Below are 26,266 nucleotides of genomic sequence, written 5' to 3' on the forward strand. Positions count from 1 at the left end.
ACACTTTTCCCACCTCAGGCAAATATGCACTTACCAACTCTGGAGGTAAACAAATCAAAGGCAGGGCTGACAGAAGCCCCGCACTTACACCCCACCCAGAAATCTCAACTACCAGGCAGGATTCTTATGCTAATGCGAGAAACCTGCTCGGGTTCTGAAAATCATGGTGAAACCACAGTGGAACACTACTTAAAAGAACACTTTCTTTGTAGTCTCTAGGACCAACTATTGGAAATGCCAAGTTTACTGGGCCTCAGCCTGCTTTCGTCTGTGAAAACTCTCGTATGCTTAAGGATGGAGAGACCAATTTAGGACAATTAGGGTGAAAAGTGCTACGGAAAAATACCAAATAGTTCTCCACCTAGCGGTTCTTTCAAAAGTTGTGCCACACACCTCTTAGAAACATCGAGTTACATTGGCCTAGCCTTCGATTGGTCTGGAGAAGGAATCACCGTTCCTAGCTGATGAATCAAATGATTCTGAAAGGAACGGTGAAAAGTGCGGATCCTGTTTCAGTCTTTAGACTGAAACAGGATCCGCACTATTCACCTGTCCCACAAAGGCGCACTTCTCATGTCTGGCGCTACTCCAACAAACCCAGGATTGACAGAGGCCCTGCACTTGCCACCCGAGAAAAATATCTCATCTCCAAAGAAGGATTCTTACGTTAATGGTTGAAAAGGGCTCCCGTTCTTGAAACGGTGGTGACACGATGGTGAAATAATACTGAAAACAATCCTATCTTCCAAGGCTGTGGTGCCAGGTATGGGAAATACCAGGTTCCCTGGGCCTCAGCAGAGGGTTCTCTGCTAAAAGCGTCATAGGCTTCAGGTTGCAGAGACGGACCTCATGACTATTACGGTGCAAAACGCTATGGAAATGGCAAATAATTGCCGGCATACTGGTGAATTCAAGAGGGTCAGGATGAAATCTGAAGCACGATCTACAATTTTCCCACCTCAGGCAAATATGCACTTACCAACTCTGGAGGTAAAGAAATCAAAGGCAGGGATGACAGAAGCCCCGCACTTACACCCCACCCAGAAATCTCAACTACCAGGCAGGATTCTTATGCTAATGCGAGAAACCTGCTGGAGTTCTGAAAATCATGGTGAAACCACAGTGGAATAATACTTAAAAGAACACTTTCCTTGTAGTCTCTAGGACCACCTACTGGAAATGCCAAGTTTACTGGGCCTCAGCCTGCTTTCGTCTGTGAAAACTCTTGTATGCTTCAGGAGGCAGAGACCAACATTAGGACAATTACGGTGAAAAGTGCTACGGAAAAATACCAAATAGTTCTCCACCTAGCGGTTCTTTCAAAAGTTGTGCCACACACCTCTTGGAAAGATCCAGTTACTCTGGCCTAGCCTTCGATTGGTCTGGAGAAGGAATCGCCGTTCCTAGCTGATGAATCAAATGATTCTGAAAGGAACGGTGAAAAGTGCGGATCCTGTTTCAGTCTTTAGACTGAAACAGGATCCGCACTATTCACCTGTCCCACAAAGGCGCACTTCTCATGTCTGGCGCTACTCCAACAAACCCAGGACTGACAGAGGCCCTGCACTTGCCACCCCAGAAAAATATCTCATCTCCAAAGAAGGATTCTTATGCTAACGGATGTAAAGGGCTCCCGTTCTTGAAACGGTGGTGAAAGGATGGTGAAATAATGCTGAAAACAATCCTATCTTCCAAGGCTCCGGTGCCAGGTTTGGGAAACACCAAGTTCCCTGGGCCTCAACAGAGGGTTCTCTGTGAAAAGCATCATAGGCTTCAGGATGCAGAGACCGACCTCATGACTATTACGGTGCAAAACGCTATGGAAATGTCCAATACTTACCAGCATACTGGTGATTTCAGAAGGGTCAGGATGAAATCTGAAGCACGATCCACACTTTTCCCACCTCAGGCAAATATGCACTTACCAACTCTGGAGGTAAACAAATCAAAGGCAGGGCTGACAGAAGCCCCGCACTTACACCCCACCCAGAAATCTCAACTACCAGGCAGGATTCTTATGCTAATGCGAGAAACCTGCTCGGGTTCTGAAAATCATGGTGAAACCACAGTGGAACACTACTTAAAAGAACACTTTCTTTGTAGTCTCTAGGACCAACTATTGGAAATGCCAAGTTTACTGGGCCTCAGCCTGCTGTCGTCTGTGAAAACTCTCGTATGCTTAAGGATGGAGAGACCAATTTAGGACAATTAGGGTGAAAAGTGCTACGGAAAAATACCAAATAGTTCTCCACCTAGGGGTTCTTTCAAAAGTTGTGCCACACACCTCTTAGAAACATCGAGTTACATTGGCCTAGCCTTCGATTGGTCTGGAGAAGGAATCACCGTTCCTAGCTGATGAATCAAATGATTCTGAAAGGAACGGTGAAAAGTGCGGATCCTGTTTCAGTCTTTAGACTGAAACAGGATCCGCACTATTCACCTGTCCCACAAAGGCGCACTTCTCATGTCTGGCGCTACTCCAACAAACCCAGGATTGACAGAGGCCCTGCACTTGCCACCCCAGAAAAATATCTCATCTCCAAAGAAGGATTCTTACGTTAATGGTTGAAAAGGGCTCCCGTTCTTGAAACGGTGGTGACACGATGGTGAAATAATACTGAAAACAATCCTATCTTCCAAGGCTGCGGTGCCAGGTATGGGAAATACCAGGTTCCCTGGGCCTCAGCAGAGGGTTCTCTGCTAAAAGCGTCATAGGCTTCAGGTTGCAGAGACGGACCTCATGACTATTACGGTGCAAAACGCTATGGAAATGGCAAATAATTGCCGGCATACTGGTGAATTCAAGAGGGTCAGGATGAAATCTGAAGCACGATCTACACTTTTCCCACCTCAGGCAAATATGCACTTACCAACTCTGGAGGTAAAGAAATCAAAGGCAGGGATGACAGAAGCCCCGCACTTACACCCCACCCAGAAATCTCAACTACCAGGCAGGATTCTTATGCTAATGCGAGAAACCTGCTCGAGTTCTGAAAATCATGGTGAAACCACAGTGGAATAATACTTAAAAGAACACTTTCCTTGTAGTCTCTAGGACCACCTACTGGAAATGCCAAGTTTACTGGGCCTCAGCCTGCTTTCGTCTGTGAAAACTCTTGTATGCTTCAGGAGGCAGAGACCAACATTAGGACAATTACGGTGAAAAGTGCTACGGAAAAATACCAAATAGTTCTCCACCTAGCGGTTCTTTCAAAAGTTGTGCCACACACCTCTTGCAAAGATCCAGTTACTCTGGCCTAGCCTTCGATTGGTCTGGAGAAGGAATCGCCGTTCCTAGCTGATGAATCAAATGATTCTGAAAGGAACGGTGAAAAGTGCGGATCCTGTTTCAGTCTTTAGACTGAAACAGGATCCGCACTATTCACCTGTCCCACAAAGGCGCACTTCTCATGTCTGGCGCTACTCCAACAAACCCAGGACTGACAGAGGCCCTGCACTTGCCACCCGAGAAAAATATCTCATCTCCAAAGAAGGATTCTTATGCTAACGGATGTAAAGGGCTCCCGTTCTTGAAACGGTGGTGAAAGGATGGTGAAATAATGCTGAAAACAATCCTATCTTCCAAGGCTCCGGTGCCAGGTTTGGGAAACACCAAGTTCCCTGGGCCTCAACAGAGGGTTCTCTGTGAAAAGCATCATAGGCTTCAGGATGCAGAGACCGACCTCATGACTATTACGGTGCAAAACGCTATGGAAATGTCCAATACTTACCAGCATACTGGTGATTTCAGAAGGGTCAGGATGAAATCTGAACCACGATCCACACTTTTCCCACCTCAGGCAAATATGCACTTACCAACTCTGGAGGTAAACAAATCAAAGGCAGGGCTGACAGAAGCCCCGCACTTACACCCCACCCAGAAATCTCAACTACCAGGCAGGATTCTTATGCTAATGCGAGAAACCTGCTCGGGTTCTGAAAATCATGGTGAAACCACAGTGGAACACTACTTAAAAGAACACTTTCTTTGTAGTCTCTAGGACCAACTATTGGAAATGCCAAGTTTACTGGGCCTCAGCCTGCTGTCGTCTGTGAAAACTCTCGTATGCTTAAGGATGGAGAGACCAATTTAGGACAATTAGGGTGAAAAGTGCTACGGAAAAATACCAAATAGTTCTCCACCTAGGGGTTCTTTCAAAAGTTGTGCCACACACCTCTTAGAAACATCGAGTTACATTGGCCTAGCCTTCGATTGGTCTGGAGAAGGAATCACCGTTCCTAGCTGATGAATCAAATGATTCTGAAAGGAACGGTGAAAAGTGCGGATCCTGTTTCAGTCTTTAGACTGAAACAGGATCCGCACTATTCACCTGTCCCACAAAGGCGCACTTCTCATGTCTGGCGCTAGTCCAACAAACCCAGGATTGACAGAGGCCCTGCACTTGCCACCCGAGAAAAATATCTCATCTCCAAAGAAGGATTCTTACGTTAATGGTTGAAAAGGGCTCCCGTTCTTGAAACGGTGGTGACACGATGGTGAAATAATACTGAAAACAATCCTATCTTCCAAGGCTGCGGTGCCAGGTATGGGAAATACCAGGTTCCCTGGGCCTCAGCAGAGGGTTCTCTGCTAAAAGCGTCATAGGCTTCAGGTTGCAGAGACGGACCTCATGACTATTACGGTGCAAAACGCTATGGAAATGGCAAATAATTGCCGGCATACTGGTGAATTCAAGAGGGTCAGGATGAAATCTGAAGCACGATCTACACTTTTCCCACCTCAGGCAAATATGCACTTACCAACTCTGGAGGTAAAGAAATCAAAGGCAGGGATGACAGAAGCCCCGCACTTACACCCCACCCAGAAATCTCAACTACCAGGCAGGATTCTTATGCTAATGCGAGAAACCTGCTCGAGTTCTGAAAATCATGGTGAAACCACAGTGGAATAATACTTAAAAGAACACTTTCCTTGTAGTCTCTAGGACCGCCTACTGGAAATGCCACGTTTACTGGGCCTCAGCCTGCTTTCGTCTGTGAAAACTCTTGTATGCTTCAGGAGGCAGGGACCAACATTAGGACAATTACGGTGAAAAGTGCTACGGAAAAATACCAAATAGTTCTCCACCTAGCGGTTCTTTCAAAAGTTGTGCCACACACCTCTTGGAAAGATCCAGTTACTCTGGCCTAGCCTTCCATTGGTCTGGAGAAGGAATCGCCGTTCCTAGCTGATGAATCAAATGATTCTGAAAGGAACGGTGAAAAGTGCGGATCCTGTTTCAGTCTTTAGACTGAAACAGGATCCGCACTATTCACCTGTCCCACAAAGGCGCACTTCTCATGTCTGGCGCTACTCCAACAAACCCAGGACTGACAGAGGCCCTGCACTTGCCACCCCAGAAAAATATCTCATCTCCAAAGAAGGATTCTTATGCTAACGGATGTAAAGGGCTCCCGTTCTTGAAACGGTGGTGAAAGGATGGTGAAATAATGCTGAAAACAATCCTATCTTCCAAGGCTCCGGTGCCAGGTTTGGGAAACACCAAGTTCCCTGGGCCTCAACAGAGGGTTCTCTGTGAAAAGCATCATAGGCTTCAGGATGCAGAGACCGACCTCATGACTATTACGGTGCAAAACGCTATGGAAATGTCCAATACTTACCAGCATACTGGTGATTTCAGAAGGGTCAGGATGAAATCTGAAGCACGATCCACACTTTTCCCACCTCAGGCAAATATGCACTTACCAACTCTGGAGGTAAACAAATCAAAGGCAGGGCTGACAGAAGCCCCGCACTTACACCCCACCCAGAAATCTCAACTACCAGGCAGGATTCTTATGCTAATGCGAGAAACCTGCTCGGGTTCTGAAAATCATGGTGAAACCACAGTGGAACACTACTTAAAAGAACACTTTCTTTGTAGTCTCTAGGACCAACTATTGGAAATGCCAAGTTTACTGGGCCTCAGCCTGCTGTCGTCTGTGAAAACTCTCGTATGCTTAAGGATGGAGAGACCAATTTAGGACAATTAGGGTGAAAAGTGCTACGGAAAAATACCAAATAGTTCTCCACCTAGGGGTTCTTTCAAAAGTTGTGCCACACACCTCTTAGAAACATCGAGTTACATTGGCCTAGCCTTCGATTGGTCTGGAGAAGGAATCACCGTTCCTAGCTGATGAATCAAATGATTCTGAAAGGAACGGTGAAAAGTGCGGATCCTGTTTCAGTCTTTAGACTGAAACAGGATCCGCACTATTCACCTGTCCCACAAAGGCGCACTTCTCATGTCTGGCGCTACTCCAACAAACCCAGGATTGACAGAGGCCCTGCACTTGCCACCCGAGAAAAATATCTCATCTCCAAAGAAGGATTCTTACGTTAATGGTTGAAAAGGGCTCCCGTTCTTGAAACGGTGGTGACACGATGGTGAAATAATACTGAAAACAATCCTATCTTCCAAGGCTGTGGTGCCAGGTATGGGAAATACCAGGTTCCCTGGGCCTCAGCAGAGGGTTCTCTGCTAAAAGCGTCATAGGCTTCAGGTTGCAGAGACGGACCTCATGACTATTACGGTGCAAAACGCTATGGAAATGGCAAATAATTGCCGGCATACTGGTGAATTCAAGAGGGTCAGGATGAAATCTGAAGCACGATCTACAATTTTCCCACCTCAGGCAAATATGCACTTACCAACTCTGGAGGTAAAGAAATCAAAGGCAGGGATGACAGAAGCCCCGCACTTACACCCCACCCAGAAATCTCAACTACCAGGCAGGATTCTTATGCTAATGCGAGAAACCTGCTGGAGTTCTGAAAATCATGGTGAAACCACAGTGGAATAATACTTAAAAGAACACTTTCCTTGTAGTCTCTAGGACCACCTACTGGAAATGCCAAGTTTACTGGGCCTCAGCCTGCTTTCGTCTGTGAAAACTCTTGTATGCTTCAGGAGGCAGAGACCAACATTAGGACAATTACGGTGAAAAGTGCTACGGAAAAATACCAAATAGTTCTCCACCTAGCGGTTCTTTCAAAAGTTGTGCCACACACCTCTTGGAAAGATCCAGTTACTCTGGCCTAGCCTTCGATTGGTCTGGAGAAGGAATCGCCGTTCCTAGCTGATGAATCAAATGATTCTGAAAGGAACGGTGAAAAGTGCGGATCCTGTTTCAGTCTTTAGACTGAAACAGGATCCGCACTATTCACCTGTCCCACAAAGGCGCACTTCTCATGTCTGGCGCTACTCCAACAAACCCAGGACTGACAGAGGCCCTGCACTTGCCACCCCAGAAAAATATCTCATCTCCAAAGAAGGATTCTTATGCTAACGGATGTAAAGGGCTCCCGTTCTTGAAACGGTGGTGAAAGGATGGTGAAATAATGCTGAAAACAATCCTATCTTCCAAGGCTCCGGTGCCAGGTTTGGGAAACACCAAGTTCCCTGGGCCTCAACAGAGGGTTCTCTGTGAAAAGCATCATAGGCTTCAGGATGCAGAGACCGACCTCATGACTATTACGGTGCAAAACGCTATGGAAATGTCCAATACTTACCAGCATACTGGTGATTTCAGAAGGGTCAGGATGAAATCTGAAGCACGATCCACACTTTTCCCACCTCAGGCAAATATGCACTTACCAACTCTGGAGGTAAACAAATCAAAGGCAGGGCTGACAGAAGCCCCGCACTTACACCCCACCCAGAAATCTCAACTACCAGGCAGGATTCTTATGCTAATGCGAGAAACCTGCTCGGGTTCTGAAAATCATGGTGAAACCACAGTGGAACACTACTTAAAAGAACACTTTCTTTGTAGTCTCTAGGACCAACTATTGGAAATGCCAAGTTTACTGGGCCTCAGCCTGCTGTCGTCTGTGAAAACTCTCGTATGCTTAAGGATGGAGAGACCAATTTAGGACAATTAGGGTGAAAAGTGCTACGGAAAAATCCCAAATAGTTCTCCACCTAGGGGTTCTTTCAAAAGTCGTGCCACACACCTCTTAGAAACATCGAGTTACATTGGCCTAGCCTTCGATTGGTCTGGAGAAGGAATCACCGTTCCTAGCTGATGAATCAAATGATTCTGAAAGGAACGGTGAAAAGTGCGGATCCTGTTTCAGTCTTTAGACTGAAACAGGATCCGCACTATTCACCTGTCCCACAAAGGCGCACTTCTCATGTCTGGCGCTACTCCAACAAACCCAGGATTGACAGAGGCCCTGCACTTGCCACCCCAGAAAAATATCTCATCTCCAAAGAAGGATTCTTACGTTAATGGTTGAAAAGGGCTCCCGTTCTTGAAACGGTGGTGACACGATGGTGAAATAATACTGAAAACAATCCTATCTTCCAAGGCTGCGGTGCCAGGTATGGGAAATACCAGGTTCCCTGGGCCTCAGCAGAGGGTTCTCTGCTAAAAGCGTCATAGGCTTCAGGTTGCAGAGACGGACCTCATGACTATTACGGTGCAAAACGCTATGGAAATGGCAAATAATTGCCGGCATACTGGTGAATTCAAGAGGGTCAGGATGAAATCTGAAGCACGATCTACACTTTTCCCACCTCAGGCAAATATGCACTTACCAACTCTGGAGGTAAAGAAATCAAAGGCAGGGATGACAGAAGCCCCGCACTTACACCCCACCCAGAAATCTCAACTACCAGGCAGGATTCTTATGCTAATGCGAGAAACCTGCTCGAGTTCTGAAAATCATGGTGAAACCACAGTGGAATAATACTTAAAAGAACACTTTCCTTGTAGTCTCTAGGACCACCTACTGGAAATGCCAAGTTTACTGGGCCTCAGCCTGCTTTCGTCTGTGAAAACTCTTGTATGCTTCAGGAGGCAGAGACCAACATTAGGACAATTACGGTGAAAAGTGCTACGGAAAAATACCAAATAGTTCTCCACCTAGCGGTTCTTTCAAAAGTTGTGCCACACACCTCTTGCAAAGATCCAGTTACTCTGGCCTAGCCTTCGATTGGTCTGGAGAAGGAATCGCCGTTCCTAGCTGATGAATCAAATGATTCTGAAAGGAACGGTGAAAAGTGCGGATCCTGTTTCAGTCTTTAGACTGAAACAGGATCCGCACTATTCACCTGTCCCACAAAGGCGCACTTCTCATGTCTGGCGCTACTCCAACAAACCCAGGACTGACAGAGGCCCTGCACTTGCCACCCGAGAAAAATATCTCATCTCCAAAGAAGGATTCTTATGCTAACGGATGTAAAGGGCTCCCGTTCTTGAAACGGTGGTGAAAGGATGGTGAAATAATGCTGAAAACAATCCTATCTTCCAAGGCTCCGGTGCCAGGTTTGGGAAACACCAAGTTCCCTGGGCCTCAACAGAGGGTTCTCTGTGAAAAGCATCATAGGCTTCAGGATGCAGAGACCGACCTCATGACTATTACGGTGCAAAACGCTATGGAAATGTCCAATACTTACCAGCATACTGGTGATTTCAGAAGGGTCAGGATGAAATCTGAACCACGATCCACACTTTTCCCACCTCAGGCAAATATGCACTTACCAACTCTGGAGGTAAACAAATCAAAGGCAGGGCTGACAGAAGCCCCGCACTTACACCCCACCCAGAAATCTCAACTACCAGGCAGGATTCTTATGCTAATGCGAGAAACCTGCTCGGGTTCTGAAAATCATGGTGAAACCACAGTGGAACACTACTTAAAAGAACACTTTCTTTGTAGTCTCTAGGACCAACTATTGGAAATGCCAAGTTTACTGGGCCTCAGCCTGCTGTCGTCTGTGAAAACTCTCGTATGCTTAAGGATGGAGAGACCAATTTAGGACAATTAGGGTGAAAAGTGCTACGGAAAAATACCAAATAGTTCTCCACCTAGGGGTTCTTTCAAAAGTTGTGCCACACACCTCTTAGAAACATCGAGTTACATTGGCCTAGCCTTCGATTGGTCTGGAGAAGGAATCACCGTTCCTAGCTGATGAATCAAATGATTCTGAAAGGAACGGTGAAAAGTGCGGATCCTGTTTCAGTCTTTAGACTGAAACAGGATCCGCACTATTCACCTGTCCCACAAAGGCGCACTTCTCATGTCTGGCGCTAGTCCAACAAACCCAGGATTGACAGAGGCCCTGCACTTGCCACCCGAGAAAAATATCTCATCTCCAAAGAAGGATTCTTACGTTAATGGTTGAAAAGGGCTCCCGTTCTTGAAACGGTGGTGACACGATGGTGAAATAATACTGAAAACAATCCTATCTTCCAAGGCTGCGGTGCCAGGTATGGGAAATACCAGGTTCCCTGGGCCTCAGCAGAGGGTTCTCTGCTAAAAGCGTCATAGGCTTCAGGTTGCAGAGACGGACCTCATGACTATTACGGTGCAAAACGCTATGGAAATGGCAAATAATTGCCGGCATACTGGTGAATTCAAGACGGTCAGGATGAAATCTGAAGCACGATCTACACTTTTCCCACCTCAGGCAAATATGCACTTACCAACTCTGGAGGTAAAGAAATCAAAGGCAGGGATGACAGAAGCCCCGCACTTACACCCCACCCAGAAATCTCAACTACCAGGCAGGATTCTTATGCTAATGCGAGAAACCTGCTCGAGTTCTGAAAATCATGGTGAAACCACAGTGGAATAATACTTAAAAGAACACTTTCCTTGTAGTCTCTAGGACCGCCTACTGGAAATGCCACGTTTACTGGGCCTCAGCCTGCTTTCGTCTGTGAAAACTCTTGTATGCTTCAGGAGGCAGGGACCAACATTAGGACAATTACGGTGAAAAGTGCTACGGAAAAATACCAAATAGTTCTCCACCTAGCGGTTCTTTCAAAAGTTGTGCCACACACCTCTTGGAAAGATCCAGTTACTCTGGCCTAGCCTTCCATTGGTCTGGAGAAGGAATCGCCGTTCCTAGCTGATGAATCAAATGATTCTGAAAGGAACGGTGAAAAGTGCGGATCCTGTTTCAGTCTTTAGACTGAAACAGGATCCGCACTATTCACCTGTCCCACAAAGGCGCACTTCTCATGTCTGGCGCTAGTCCAACAAACCCAGGACTGACAGAGGCCCTGCACTTGCCACCCCAGAAAAATATCTCATCTCCAAAGAAGGATTCTTATGCTAACGGATGTAAAGGGCTCCCGTTCTTGAAACGGTGGTGAAAGGATGGTGAAATAATGCTGAAAACAATCCTATCTTCCAAGGCTCCGGTGCCAGGTTTGGGAAACACCAAGTTCCCTGGGCCTCAACAGAGGGTTCTCTGTGAAAAGCATCATAGGCTTCAGGATGCAGAGACCGACCTCATGACTATTACGGTGCAAAACGCTATGGAAATGTCCAATACTTACCAGCATACTGGTGATTTCAGAAGGGTCAGGATGAAATCTGAAGCACGATCCACACTTTTCCCACCTCAGGCAAATATGCACTTACCAACTCTGGAGGTAAACAAATCAAAGGCAGGGCTGACAGAAGCCCCGCACTTACACCCCACCCAGAAATCTCAACTACCAGGCAGGATTCTTATGCTAATGCGAGAAACCTGCTCGGGTTCTGAAAATCATGGTGAAACCACAGTGGAACACTACTTAAAGGAACACTTTCTTTGTAGTCTCTAGGACCAACTATTGGAAATGCCAAGTTTACTGGGCCTCAGCCTGCTGTCGTCTGTGAAAACTCTCGTATGCTTAAGGATTGAGAGACCAATTTAGGACAATTAGGGTGAAAAGTGCTACGGAAAAATACCAAATAGTTCTCCACCTAGGGGTTCTTTCAAAAGTTGTGCCACACACCTCTTAGAAACATCGAGTTACATTGGCCTAGCCTTCGATTGGTCTGGAGAAGGAATCACCGTTCCTAGCTGATGAATCAAATGATTCTGAAAGGAACGGTGAAAAGTGCGGATCCTGTTTCATTCTTTAGACTGAAACAGGATCCGCACTATTCACCTGTCCCACAGAGGCGCACTTCTCATGTCTGGCGCTACTCCAACAAACCCAGGATTGACAGAGGCCCTGCACTTGCCACCCGAGAAAAATATCTCATCTCCAAAGAAGGATTCTTACGTTAATGGTTGAAAAGGGCTCCCGTTCTTGAAACGGTGGTGACACGATGGTGAAATAATACTGAAAACAATCCTATCTTCCAAGGCTGCGGTGCCAGGTATGGGAAATACCAGGTTCCCTGGGCCTCAGCAGAGGGTTCTCTGCTAAAAGCGTCATAGGCTTCAGGTTGCAGAGACGGACCTCATGACTATTACGGTGCAAAACGCTATGGAAATGGCAAATAATTGCCGGCATACTGGTGAATTCAAGAGGGTCAGGATGAAATCTGAAGCACGATCTACACTTTTCCCACCTCAGGCAAATATGCACTTACCAACTCTGGAGGTAAAGAAATCAAAGGCAGGGATGACAGAAGCCCCGCACTTACACCCCACCCAGAAATCTCAACTACCAGGCAGGATTCTTATGCTAATGCGAGAAACCTGCTCGAGTTCTGAAAATCATGGTGAAACCACAGTGGAATAATACTTAAAAGAACACTTTCCTTGTAGTCTCTAGGACCACCTACTGGAAATGCCAAGTTTACTGGGCCTCAGCCTGCTTTCGTCTGTGAAAACTCTTGTATGCTTCAGGAGGCAGAGACCAACATTAGGACAATTACGGTGAAAAGTGCTACGGAAAAATACCAAATAGTTCTCCACCTAGCGGTTCTTTCAAAAGTTGTGCCACACACCTCTTGGAAAGATCCAGTTACTCTGGCCTAGCCTTCGATTGGTCTGGAGAAGGAATCGCCGTTCGTAGCTGATGAATCAAATGATTCTGAAAGGAACGGTGAAAAGTGCGGATCCTGTTTCAGTCTTTAGACTGAAACAGGATCCGCACTATTCACCTGTCCCACAAAGGCGCACTTCTCATGTCTGGCGCTACTCCAACAAACCCAGGATTGACAGAGGCCCTGCACTTGCCACCCCAGAAAAATATCTCATCTCCAAAGAAGGATTCTTACGTTAATGGTTGAAAAGGGCTCCCGTTCTTGAAACGGTGGTGACACGATGGTGAAATAATACTGAAAACAATCCTATCTTCCAAGGCTGCGGTGCCAGGTATGGGAAATACCAGGTTCCCTGGGCCTCAGCAGAGGGTTCTCTGCTAAAAGCGTCATAGGCTTCAGGTTGCAGAGACGGACCTCATGACTATTACGGTGCAAAACGCTATGGAAATGGCAAATAATTGCCGGCATACTGGTGAATTCAAGAGGGTCAGGATGAAATCTGAAGCACGATCTACACTTTTCCCACCTCAGGCAAATATGCACTTACCAACTCTGGAGGTAAAGAAATCAAAGGCAGGGATGACAGAAGCCCCGCACTTACACCCCACCCAGAAATCTCAACTACCAGGCAGGATTCTTATGCTAATGCGAGAAACCTGCTCGAGTTCTGAAAATCATGGTGAAACCACAGTGGAATAATACTTAAAAGAACACTTTCCTTGTAGTCTCTAGGACCACCTACTGGAAATGCCACGTTTACTGGGCCTCAGCCTGCTTTCGTCTGTGAAAACTCTTGTATGCTTCAGGAGGCAGAGACCAACATTAGGACAATTACGGTGAAAAGTGCTACGGAAAAATACCAAATAGTTCTCCACCTAGCGGTTCTTTCAAAAGTTGTGCCACACACCTCTTGGAAAGATCCAGTTACTCTGGCCTAGCCTTCGATTGGTCTGGAGAAGGAATCGCCGTTCCTAGCTGATGAATCAAATGATTCTGAAAGGAACGGTGAAAAGTGCGGATCCTGTTTCAGTCTTTAGACTGAAACAGGATCCGCACTATTCACCTGTCCCACAAAGGCGCACTTCTCATGTCTGGCGCTACTCCAACAAACCCAGGACTGACAGAGGCCCTGCACTTGCCACCCCAGAAAAATATCTCATCTCCAAAGAAGGATTCTTATGCTAACGGATGTAAAGGGCTCCCGTTCTTGAAACGGTGGTGAAAGGATGGTGAAATAATGCTGAAAACAATCCTATCTTCCAAGGCTCCGGTGCCAGGTTTGGGAAACACCAAGTTCCCTGGGCCTCAACAGAGGGTTCTCTGTGAAAAGCATCATAGGCTTCAGGATGCAGAGACCGACCTCATGACTATTACGGTGCAAAACGCTATGGAAATGTCCAATACTTACCAGCATACTGGTGATTTCAGAAGGGTCAGGATGAAATCTGAAGCACGATCCACACTTTTCCCACCTCAGGCAAATATGCACTTACCAACTCTGGAGGTAAACAAATCAAAGGCAGGGCTGACAGAAGCCCCGCACTTACACCCCACCCAGAAATCTCAACTACCAGGCAGGATTCTTATGCTAATGCGAGAAACCTGCTCGAGTTCTGAAAATCATGGTGAAACCACAGTGGAACACTACTTAAAAGAACACTTTCTTTGTAGTCTCTAGGACCAACTATTGGAAATGCCAAGTTTACTGGGCCTCAGCCTGCTTTCGTCTGTGAAAACTCTCGTATGCTTAAGGATGGAGAGACCAATTTAGGACAATTAGGGTGAAAAGTGCTACGGAAAAATACCAAATAGTTCTCCACCTAGCGGTTCTTTCAAAAGTTGTGCCACACACCTCTTAGAAACATCGAGTTACATTGGCCTAGCCTTCGATTGGTCTGGAGAAGGAATCACCGTTCCTAGCTGATGAATCAAATGATTCTGAAAGGAACGGTGAAAAGTGCGGATCCTGTTTCAGTCTTTAGACTGAAACAGGATCCGCACTATTCACCTGTCCCACAAAGGCGCACTTCTCATGTCTGGCGCTACTCCAACAAACCCAGGATTGACAGAGGCCCTGCACTTGCCACCCCAGAAAAATATCTCATCTCCAAAGAAGGATTCTTACGTTAATGGTTGAAAAGGGCTCCCGTTCTTGAAACGGTGGTGACACGATGGTGAAATAATACTGAAAACAATCCTATCTTCCAAGGCTGCGGTGCCAGGTATGGGAAATACCAGGTTCCCTGGGCCTCAGCAGAGGGTTCTCTGCTAAAAGCGTCATAGGCTTCAGGTTGCAGAGACGGACCTCATGACTATTACGGTGCAAAACGCTATGGAAATGGCAAATAATTGCCGGCATACTGGTGAATTCAAGAGGGTCAGGATGAAATCTGAAGCACGATCTACACTTTTCCCACCTCAGGCAAATATGCACTTACCAACTCTGGAGGTAAAGAAATCAAAGGCAGGGATGACAGAAGCCCCGCACTTACACCCCACCCAGAAATCTCAACTACCAGGCAGGATTCTTATGCTAATGCGAGAAACCTGCTCGAGTTCTGAAAATCATGGTGAAACCACAGTGGAATAATACTTAAAAGAACACTTTCCTTGTAGTCTCTAGGACCGCCTACTGGAAATGCCACGTTTACTGGGCCTCAGCCTGCTTTCGTCTGTGAAAACTCTTGTATGCTTCAGGAGGCAGGGACCAACATTAGGACAATTACGGTGAAAAGTGCTACGGAAAAATACCAAATAGTTCTCCACCTAGCGGTTCTTTCAAAAGTTGTGCCACACACCTCTTGGAAAGATCCAGTTACTCTGGCCTAGCCTTCCATTGGTCTGGAGAAGGAATCGCCGTTCCTAGCTGATGAATCAAATGATTCTGAAAGGAACGGTGAAAAGTGCGGATCCTGTTTCAGTCTTTAGACTGAAACAGGATCCGCACTATTCACCTGTCCCACAAAGGCGCACTTCTCATGTCTGGCGCTACTCCAACAAACCCAGGACTGACAGAGGCCCTGCACTTGCCACCCCAGAAAAATATCTCATCTCCAAAGAAGGATTCTTATGCTAACGGATGTAAAGGGCTCCCGTTCTTGAAACGGTGGTGAAAGGATGGTGAAATAATGCTGAAAACAATCCTATCTTCCAAGGCTCCGGTGCCAGGTTTGGGAAACATCAAGTTCCCTGGGCCTCAACAGAGGGTTCTCTGTGAAAAGCATCATAGGCTTCAGGATGCAGAGACCGACCTCATGACTATTACGGTGCAAAACGCTATGGAAATGTCCAATACTTACCAGCATACTGGTGATTTCAGAAGGGTCAGGATGAAATCTGAAGCACGATCCACACTTTTCCCACCTCAGGCAAATATGCACTTACCAACTCTGGAGGTAAACAAATCAAAGGCAGGGCTGACAGAAGCCCCGCACTTACACCCCACCCAGAAATCTCAACTACCAGGCAGGATTCTTATGCTAATGCGAGAAACCTGCTCGGGTTCTGAAAATCATGGTGAAACCACAGTGGAACACTACTTAAAGGAACACTTTCTTTGTAGTCTCTAGGACCAACTATTGGAAATGCCAAGTTTACTGGGCCTCAGCCTGCTTTCGTCTGTGAAAACTCTCGTATGCTTAAGGATGGAGAGACCAATTTAGGACAATTAGGGTGAAAAGTGCTACGGAAAAATACCAAATAGTTCTCCACCTAGCGGTTCTTTCAAAAGTTGTGCCACACACCTCTTAGAAACATCGAGTTACATTGGCCTAGCCTTCGATTGGTCTGGAGAAGGAATCACCGTTCCTAGCTGATGAATCAAATGATTCTGAAAGGAACGGTGAAAAGTGCGGATCCTGTTTCAGTCTTTAGACTGAAACAGGATCCGCACTATTCACCTGTCCCACAGAGGCGCACTTCTCATGTCTGGCGCTACTCCAACAAACCCAGGATTGACAGAGGCCCTGCACTTGCCACCCGAGAAAAATATCTCATCTCCAAAGAAGGATTCTTACGTTAATGGTTGAAAAGGGCTCCCGTTCTTGAAACGGTGGTGACACGATGGTGAAATAATACTGAAAACAATCCTATCTTCCAAGGCTGCGGTGCCAGGTATGGGAAATACCAGGTTCCCTGGGCCTCAGCAGAGGGTTCTCTGCTAAAAGCGTCATAGGCTTCAGGTTGCAGAGACGGACCTCATGACTATTACGGTGCAAAACGCTATGGAAATGGCAAATAATTGCCGGCATACTGGTGAATTCAAGAGGGTCAGGATGAAATCTGAAGCACGATCTACACTTTTCCCACCTCAGGCAAATATGCACTTACCAACTCTGGAGGTAAAGAAATCAAAGGCAGGGATGACAGAAGCCCCGCACTTACACCCCACCCAGAAATCTCAACTACCAGGCAGGATTCTTATGCTAATGCGAGAAACCTGCTCGAGTTCTGAAAATCATGGTGAAACCACAGTGGAATAATACTTAAAAGAACACTTTCCTTGTAGTCTCTAGGACCACCTACTGGAAATGCCACGTTTACTGGGCCTCAGCCTGCTTTCGTCTGTGAAAACTCTTGTATGCTTCAGGAGGCAGAGACCAACATTAGGACAATTACGGTGAAAAGTGCTACGGAAAAATACCAAATAGTTCTCCACCTAGCGGTTCTTTCAAAAGTTGTGCCACACACCTCTTGGAAAGATCCAGTTACTCTGGCCTAGCCTTCGATTGGTCTGGAGAAGGAATCGCCGTTCCTAGCTGATGAATCAAATGATTCTGAAAGGAACGGTGAAAAGTGCGGATCCTGTTTCAGTCTTTAGACTGAAACAGGATCCGCACTATTCACCTGTCCCACAAAGGCGCACTTCTCATGTCTGGCGCTACTCCAACAAACCCAGGACTGACAGAGGCCCTGCACTTGCCACCCCAGAAAAATATCTCATCTCCAAAGAAGGATTCTTATGCTAACGGATGTAAAGGGCTCCCGTTCTTGAAACGGTGGTGAAAGGATGGTGAAATAATGCTGAAAACAATCCTATCTTCCAAGGCTCCGGTGCCAGGTTTGGGAAACACCAAGTTCCCTGGGCCTCAACAGAGGGTTCTCTGTGAAAAGCATCATAGGCTTCAGGATGCAGAGACCGACCTCATGACTATTACGGTGCAAAACGCTATGGAAATGTCCAATACTTACCAGCATACTGGTGATTTCAGAAGGGTCAGGATGAAATCTGAAGCACGATCCACACTTTTCCCACCTCAGGCAAATATGCACTTACCAACTCTGGAGGTAAACAAATCAAAGGCAGGGCTGACAGAAGCCCCGCACTTACACCCCACCCAGAAATCTCAACTACCAGGCAGGATTCTTATGCTAATGCGAGAAACCTGCTCGGGTTCTGAAAATCATGGTGAAACCACAGTGGAACACTACTTAAAGGAACACTTTCTTTGTAGTCTCTAGGACCAACTATTGGAAATGCCAAGTTTACTGGGCCTCAGCCTGCTGTCGTCTGTGAAAACTCTCGTATGCTTAAGGATGGAGAGACCAATTTAGGACAATTAGGGTGAAAAGTGCTACGGAAAAATACCAAATAGTTCTCCACCTAGGGGTTCTTTCAAAAGTTGTGCCACACACCTCTTAGAAACATCGAGTTACATTGGCCTAGCCTTCGATTGGTCTGGAGAAGGAATCGCCGTTCCTAGCTGATGAATCAAATGATTCTGAAAGGAACGGTGAAAAGTGCGGATCCTGTTTCAGTCTTTAGACTGAAACAGGATCCGCACTATTCACCTGTCCCACAGAGGCGCACTTCTCATGTCTGGCGCTACTCCAACAAACCCAGGATTGACAGAGGCCCTGCACTTGCCACCCGAGAAAAATATCTCATCTCCAAAGAAGGATTCTTACGTTAATGGTTGAAAAGGGCTCCCGTTCTTGAAACGGTGGTGACACGATGGTGAAATAATACTGAAAACAATCCTATCTTCCAAGGCTGCGGTGCCAGGTATGGGAAATACCAGGTTCCCTGGGCCTCAGCAGAGGGTTCTCTGCTAAAAGCGTCATAGGCTTCAGGTTGCAGAGACGGACCTCATGACTATTACGGTGCAAAACGCTATGGAAATGGCAAATAATTGCCGGCATACTGGTGAATTCAAGAGGGTCAGGATGAAATCTGAAGCACGATCTACACTTTTCCCACCTCAGGCAAATATGCACTTACCAACTCTGGAGGTAAAGAAATCAAAGGCAGGGATGACAGAAGCCCCGCACTTACACCCCACCCAGAAATCTCAACTACCAGGCAGGATTCTTATGCTAATGCGAGAAACCTGCTCGAGTTCTGAAAATCATGGTGAAACCACAGTGGAATAATACTTAAAAGAACACTTTCCTTGTAGTCTCTAGGACCACCTACTGGAAATGCCACGTTTACTGGGCCTCAGCCTGCTTTCGTCTGTGAAAACTCTTGTATGCTTCAGGAGGCAGAGACCAACATTAGGACAATTACGGTGAAAAGTGCTACGGAAAAATACCAAATAGTTCTCCACCTAGCGGTTCTTTCAAAAGTTGTGCCACACACCTCTTGGAAAGATCCAGTTACTCTGGCCTAGCCTTCGATTGGTCTGGAGAAGGAATCGCCGTTCCTAGCTGATGAATCAAATGATTCTGAAAGGAACGGTGAAAAGTGCGGATCCTGTTTCAGTCTTTAGACTGAAACAGGATCCGCACTATTCACCTGTCCCACAAAGGCGCACTTCTCATGTCTGGCGCTACTCCAACAAACCCAGGACTGACAGAGGCCCTGCACTTGCCACCCCAGAAAAATATCTCATCTCCAAAGAAGGATTCTTATGCTAACGGATGTAAAGGGCTCCCGTTCTTGAAACGGTGGTGAAAGGATGGTGAAATAATGCTGAAAACAATCCTATCTTCCAAGGCTCCGGTGCCAGGTTTGGGAAACACCAAGTTCCCTGGGCCTCAACAGAGGGTTCTCTGTGAAAAGCATCATAGGCTTCAGGATGCAGAGACCGACCTCATGACTATTACGGTGCAAAACGCTATGGAAATGTCCAATACTTACCAGCATACTGGTGATTTCAGAAGGGTCAGGATGAAATCTGAAGCACGATCCACACTTTTCCCACCTCAGGCAAATATGCACTTACCAACTCTGGAGGTAAACAAATCAAAGGCAGGGCTGACAGAAGCCCCGCACTTACACCCCACCCAGAAATCTCAACTACCAGGCAGGATTCTTATGCTAATGCGAGAAACCTGCTCGGGTTCTGAAAATCATGGTGAAACCACAGTGGAACACTACTTAAAAGAACACTTTCTTTGTAGTCTCTAGGACCAACTATTGGAAATGCCAAGTTTACTGGGCCTCAGCCTGCTTTCGTCTGTGAAAACTCTCGTATGCTTAAGGATGGAGAGACCAATTTAGGACAATTAGGGTGAAAAGTGCTAAGGAAAAATCCCAAATAGTTCTCCACCTAGGGGTTCTTTCAAAAGTTGTGCCACACACCTCTTAGAAACATCGAGTTACATTGGCCTAGCCTTCGATTGGTCTGGAGAAGGAATCACCGTTCCTAGCTGATGAATCAAATGATTCTGAAAGGAACGGTGAAAAGTGCGGATCCTGTTTCAGTCTTTAGACTGAAACAGGATCCGCACTATTCACCTGTCCCACAGAGGCGCACTTCTCATGTCTGGCGCTACTCCAACAAACCCAGGATTGACAGAGGCCCTGCACTTGCCACCCGAAAAAAATATCTCATCTCCAAAGAAGGATTCTTACGTTAATGGTTGAAAAGGGCTCCCGTTCTTGAAACGGTGGTGACACGATGGTGAAATAATACTGAAATCAATCCTATCTTCCAAGGCTGCGGTGCCAGGTATGGGAAATACCAGGTTCCCTGGGCCTCAGCAGAGGGTTCTCTGCTAAAAGCGTCATAGGCTTCAGGTTGCAGAGACGGACCTCATGACTATTACGGTGCAAAACGCTATGGAAATGGCAAATAATTGCCGGCATACTGGTGAATTCAAGAGGGTCAGGATGAAATCTGAAGCACGATCTACACTTTTCCCACCTCAGGCAAATATGCACTTACCAACTCTGGAGGTAAAGAAATCAAAGGCAGGGATGACAGAAGCCCCGCACTTACACCCCACCCAGAAATCTCAACTACCAGGCAGGATTCTTATGCTAATGCGAGAAACCTGCTCGAGTTCTGAAAATCTTGGAGAAACCACAGTGGAATAATACTTAAAAGAACACTTTCCTTGTAGTCTCTAGGACCACCTACTGGAAATGCCACGTTTACTGGGCCTCAGCCTGCTTTCGTCTGTGAAAACTCTTGTATGCTTCAGAAGGCAGAGACCAACATTAGGACAATTACGGTGAAAAGTGCTACGGAAAAATACCAAATAGTTCTCCACCTAGCGGTTCTTTCAAAAGTTGTGCCACACACCTCTTAGAAACATCGAGTTACATTGGCCTAGCCTTCGATTGGTCTGGAGAAGGAATCACCGTTCCTAGCTGATGAATCAAATGATTCTGAAAGGAACGGTGAAAAGTGCGGATCCTGTTTCAGTCACTATTCACCTGTCCCACAGAGGCGCACTTCTCATGTCTGGCGCTACTCCAACAAACCCAGGATTGACAGAGGCCCTGCACTTGCCACCCGAGAAAAATATCTCATCTCCAAAGAAGGATTCTTACGTTAATGGTTGAAAAGGGCTCCCGTTCTTGAAACGGTGGTGACACGATGGTGAAATAATACTGAAAACAATCCTATCTTCCAAGGCTGCGGTGCCAGGTATGGGAAATACCAGGTTCCCTGGGCCTCAGCAGAGGGTTCTCTGCTAAAAGCGTCATAGGCTTCAGGTTGCAGAGACGGACCTCATGACTATTACGGTGCAAAACGCTATGGAAATGGCAAATAATTGCCGGCATACTGGTGAATTCAAGAGGGTCAGGATGAAATCTGAAGCACGATCTACACTTTTCCCACCTCAGGCAAATATGCACTTACCAACTCTGGAGGTAAAGAAATCAAAGGCAGGGATGACAGAAGCCCCGCACTTACACCCCACCCAGAAATCTCAACTACCAGGCAGGATTCTTATGCTAATGCGAGAAACCTGCTCGAGTTCTGAAAATCATGGTGAAACCACAGTGGAATAATACTTAAAAGAACACTTTCCTTGTAGTCTCTAGGACCACCTACTGGAAATGCCACGTTTACTGGGCCTCAGCCTGCTTTCGTCTGTGAAAACTCTTGTATGCTTGAGGAGGCAGAGACCAACATTAGGACAATTACGGTGAAAAGTGCTACGGAAAAATACCAAATAGTTCTCCACCTAGCGGTTCTTTCAAAAGTTGTGCCACACACCTCTTGGAAAGATCCAGTTACTCTGGCCTAGCCTTCGATTGGTCTGGAGAAGGAATCGCCGTTCCTAGCTGATGAATCAAATGATTCTGAAAGGAACGGTGAAAAGTGCGGATCCTGTTTCAGTCTTTAGACTGAAACAGGATCCGCACTATTCACCTGTCCCACAAAGGCGCACTTCTCATGTCTGGCGCTACTCCAACAAACCCAGGACTGACAGAGGCCCTGCACTTGCCACCCCAGAAAAATATCTCATCTCCAAAGAAGGATTCTTATGCTAACGGATGTAAAGGGCTCCCGTTCTTGAAACGGTGGTGAAAGGATGGTGAAATAATGCTGAAAACAATCCTATCTTCCAAGGCTCCGGTGCCAGGTTTGGGAAACACCAAGTTCCCTGGGCCTCAACAGAGGGTTCTCTGTGAAAAGCATCATAGGCTTCAGGATGCAGAGACCGACCTCATGACTATTACGGTGCAAAACGCTATGGAAATGTCCAATACTTACCAGCATACTGGTGATTTCAGAAGGGTCAGGATGAAATCTGAAGCACGATCCACACTTTTCCCACCTCAGGCAAATATGCACTTACCAACTCTGGAGGTAAACAAATCAAAGGCAGGGCTGACAGAAGCCCCGCACTTACACCCCACCCAGAAATCTCAACTACCAGGCAGGATTCTTATGCTAATGCGAGAAACCTGCTCGGGTTCTGAAAATCATGGTGAAACCACAGTGGAACACTACTTAAAGGAACACTTTCTTTGTAGTCTCTAGGACCAACTATTGGAAATGCCAAGTTTACTGGGCCTCAGCCTGCTGTCGTCTGTGAAAACTCTCGTATGCTTAAGGATTGAGAGACCAATTTAGGACAATTAGGGTGAAAAGTGCTACGGAAAAATACCAAATAGTTCTGCACCTAGGGGTTCTTTCAAAAGTTGTGCCACACACCTCTTAGAAACATCGAGTTACATTGGCCTAGCCTTCGATTGGTCTGGAGAAGGAATCACCGTTCCTAGCTGATGAATCAAATGATTCTGAAAGGAACGGTGAAAAGTGCGGATCCTGTTTCAGTCTTTAGACTGAAACAGGATCCGCACTATTCACCTGTCCCACAGAGGCGCACTTCTCATGTCTGGCGCTAGTCCAACAAACCCAGGATTGACAGAGGCCCTGCACTTGCCACCCGAGAAAAATATCTCATCTCCAAAGAAGGATTCTTACGTTAATGGTTGAAAAGGGCTCCCGTTCTTGAAACGGTGGTGACACGATGGTGAAATAATACTGAAAACAATCCTATCTTCCAAGGCTGCGGTGCCAGGTATGGGAAATACCAGGTTCCCTGGGCCTCAGCAGAGGGTTCTCTGCTAAAAGCGTCATAGGCTTCAGGTTGCAGAGACGGACCTCATGACTATTACGGTGCAAAACGCTATGGAAATGGCAAATAATTGCCGGCATACTGGTGAATTCAAGAGGGTCAGGATGAAATCTGAAGCACGATCTACACTTTTCCCACCTCAGGCAAATATGCACTTACCAACTCTGGAGGTAAAGAAATCAAAGGCAGGGATGACAGAAGCCCCGCACTTACACCCCACCCAGAAATCTCAACTACCAGGCAGGATTCTTATGCTAATGCGAGAAACCTGCTCGAGTTCTGAAAATCATGGTGAAACCACAGTGGAATAATACTTAAAAGAACACTTTCCTTGTAGTCTCTAGGACCACCTACTGGAAATGCCACGTTTACTGGGCCTCAGCCTGCTTTCGTCTGTGAAAACTCTTGTATGCTTCAGGAGGCAGAGACCAACATTAGGACAATTACGGTGAAAAGTGCTACGGAAAAATACCAAATAGTTCTCCACCTAGCGGTTCTTTCAAAAGTTGTGCCACACACCTCTTGGAAAGATCCAGTTACTCTGGCCTAGCCTTCGATTGGTCTGGAGAAGGAATCGCCGTTCCTAGCTGATGAATCAAATGATTCTGAAAGGAACGGTGAAAAGTGCGGATCCTGTTTCAGTCTTTAGACTGAAACAGGATCCGCACTATTCACCTGTCCCACAAAGGCGCACTTCTCATGTCTGGCGCTACTCCAACAAACCCAGGACTGACAGAGGCCCTGCACTTGCCACCCCAGAAAAATATCTCATCTCCAAAGAAGGATTCTTATGCTAACGGATGTAAAGGGCTCCCGTTCTTGAAACGGTGGTGAAAGGATGGTGAAATAATGCTGAAAACAATCCTATCTTCCAAGGCTCCGGTGCCAGGTTTGGGAAACACCAAGTTCCCTGGGCCTCAACAGAGGGTTCTCTGTGAAAAGCATCATAGGCTTCAGGATGCAGAGACCGACCTCATGACTATTACGGTGCAAAACGCTATGGAAATGTCCAATACTTACCAGCATACTGGTGATTTCAGAAGGGTCAGGATGAAATCTGAAGCACGATCCACACTTTTCCCACCTCAGGCAAATATGCACTTACCAACTCTGGAGGTAAACAAATCAAAGGCAGGGCTGACAGAAGCCCCGCACTTACACCCCACCCAGAAATCTCAACTACCAGGCAGGATTCTTATGCTAATGCGAGAAACCTGCTCGGGTTCTGAAAATCATGGTGAAACCACAGTGGAACACTACTTAAAAGAACACTTTCTTTGTAGTCTCTAGGACCAACTATTGGAAATGCCAAGTTTACTGGGCCTCAGCCTGCTTTCGTCTGTGAAAACTCTCGTATGCTTAAGGATGGAGAGACCAATTTAGGACAATTAGGGTGAAAAGTGCTACGGAAAAATACCAAATAGTGCTCCACCTAGCGGTTCTTTCAAAAGTTGTGCCACACACCTCTTAGAAACATCGAGTTACATTGGCCTAGCCTTCGATTGGTCTGGAGAAGGAATCACTGTTCCTAGCTGATGAATCAAATGATTCTGAAAGGAACGGTGAAAAGTGCGGATCCTGTTTCAGTCTAAAGACTGAAACAGGATCCGCACTATTCACCTGTCCCACAGAGGCGCACTTCTCATGTCTGGCGCTAGTCCAACAAACCCAGGATTGACAGAGGCCCTGCACTTGCCACCCGAGAAAAATATCTCATCTCCAAAGAAGGATTCTTACGTTAATGGTTGAAAAGGGCTCCCGTTCTTGAAACGGTGGTGACACGATGGTGAAATAATACTGAAAACAATCCTATCTTCCAAGGCTGCGGTGCCAGGTATGGGAAATACCAGGTTCCCTGGGCCTCAGCAGAGGGTTCTCTGCTAAAAGCGTCATAGGCTTCAGGTTGCAGAGACGGACCTCATGACTATTACGGTGCAAAACGCTATGGAAATGGCAAATAATTGCCGGCATACTGGTGAATTCAAGAGGGTCAGGATGAAATCTGAAGCACGATCTACACTTTTCCCACCTCAGGCAAATATGCACTTACCAACTCTGGAGGTAAACAAATCAAAGGCAGGGATGACAGAAGCCCCGCACTTACACCCCACCCAGAAATCTCAACTACCAGGCAGGATTCTTATGCTAATGCGAGAAACCTGCTCGGGTTCTGAAAATCATGGTGAAACCACAGTGGAACACTACTTAAAAGAACACTTTCTTTGTAGTCTCTAGGACCAACTATTGGAAATGCCAAGTTTACTGGGCCTCAGCCTGCTGTCGTCTGTGAAAACTCTCGTATGCTTAAGGATGGAGAGACCAATTTAGGACAATTAGGGTGAAAAGTGCTACGGAAAAATACCAAATAGTTCTCCACCTAGGGGTTCTTTCAAAAGTTGTGCCACACACCTCTTAGAAACATCCAGTTACATTGGCCTAGCCTTCGATTGGTCTGGAGAAGGAATCACCGTTCCTAGCTGATGAATCAAATGATTCTGAAAGGAACGGTGAAAAGTGCGGATCCTGTTTCAGTCTTTAGACTGAAACAGGATCCGCACTATTCACCTGTCCCACAAAGGCGCACTTCTCATGTCTGGCGCTACTCCAACAAACCCAGGATTGACAGAGGCCCTGCACTTGCCACCCCAGAAAAATATCTCATCTCCAGAGAAGGATTCTTACGTTAATGGTTGAAAAGGGCTCCCGTTCTTGAAACGGTGGTGACACGATGGTGAAATAATACTGAAAACAATCCTATCTTCCAAGGCTGCGGTG

The sequence above is a fragment of the Lemur catta genome, chromosome 10 (genome assembly GCF_020740605.2).
Source record: "Lemur catta isolate mLemCat1 chromosome 10, mLemCat1.pri, whole genome shotgun sequence".
In the NCBI taxonomy this organism is placed as follows: Eukaryota; Metazoa; Chordata; class Mammalia; order Primates; family Lemuridae; genus Lemur; species Lemur catta.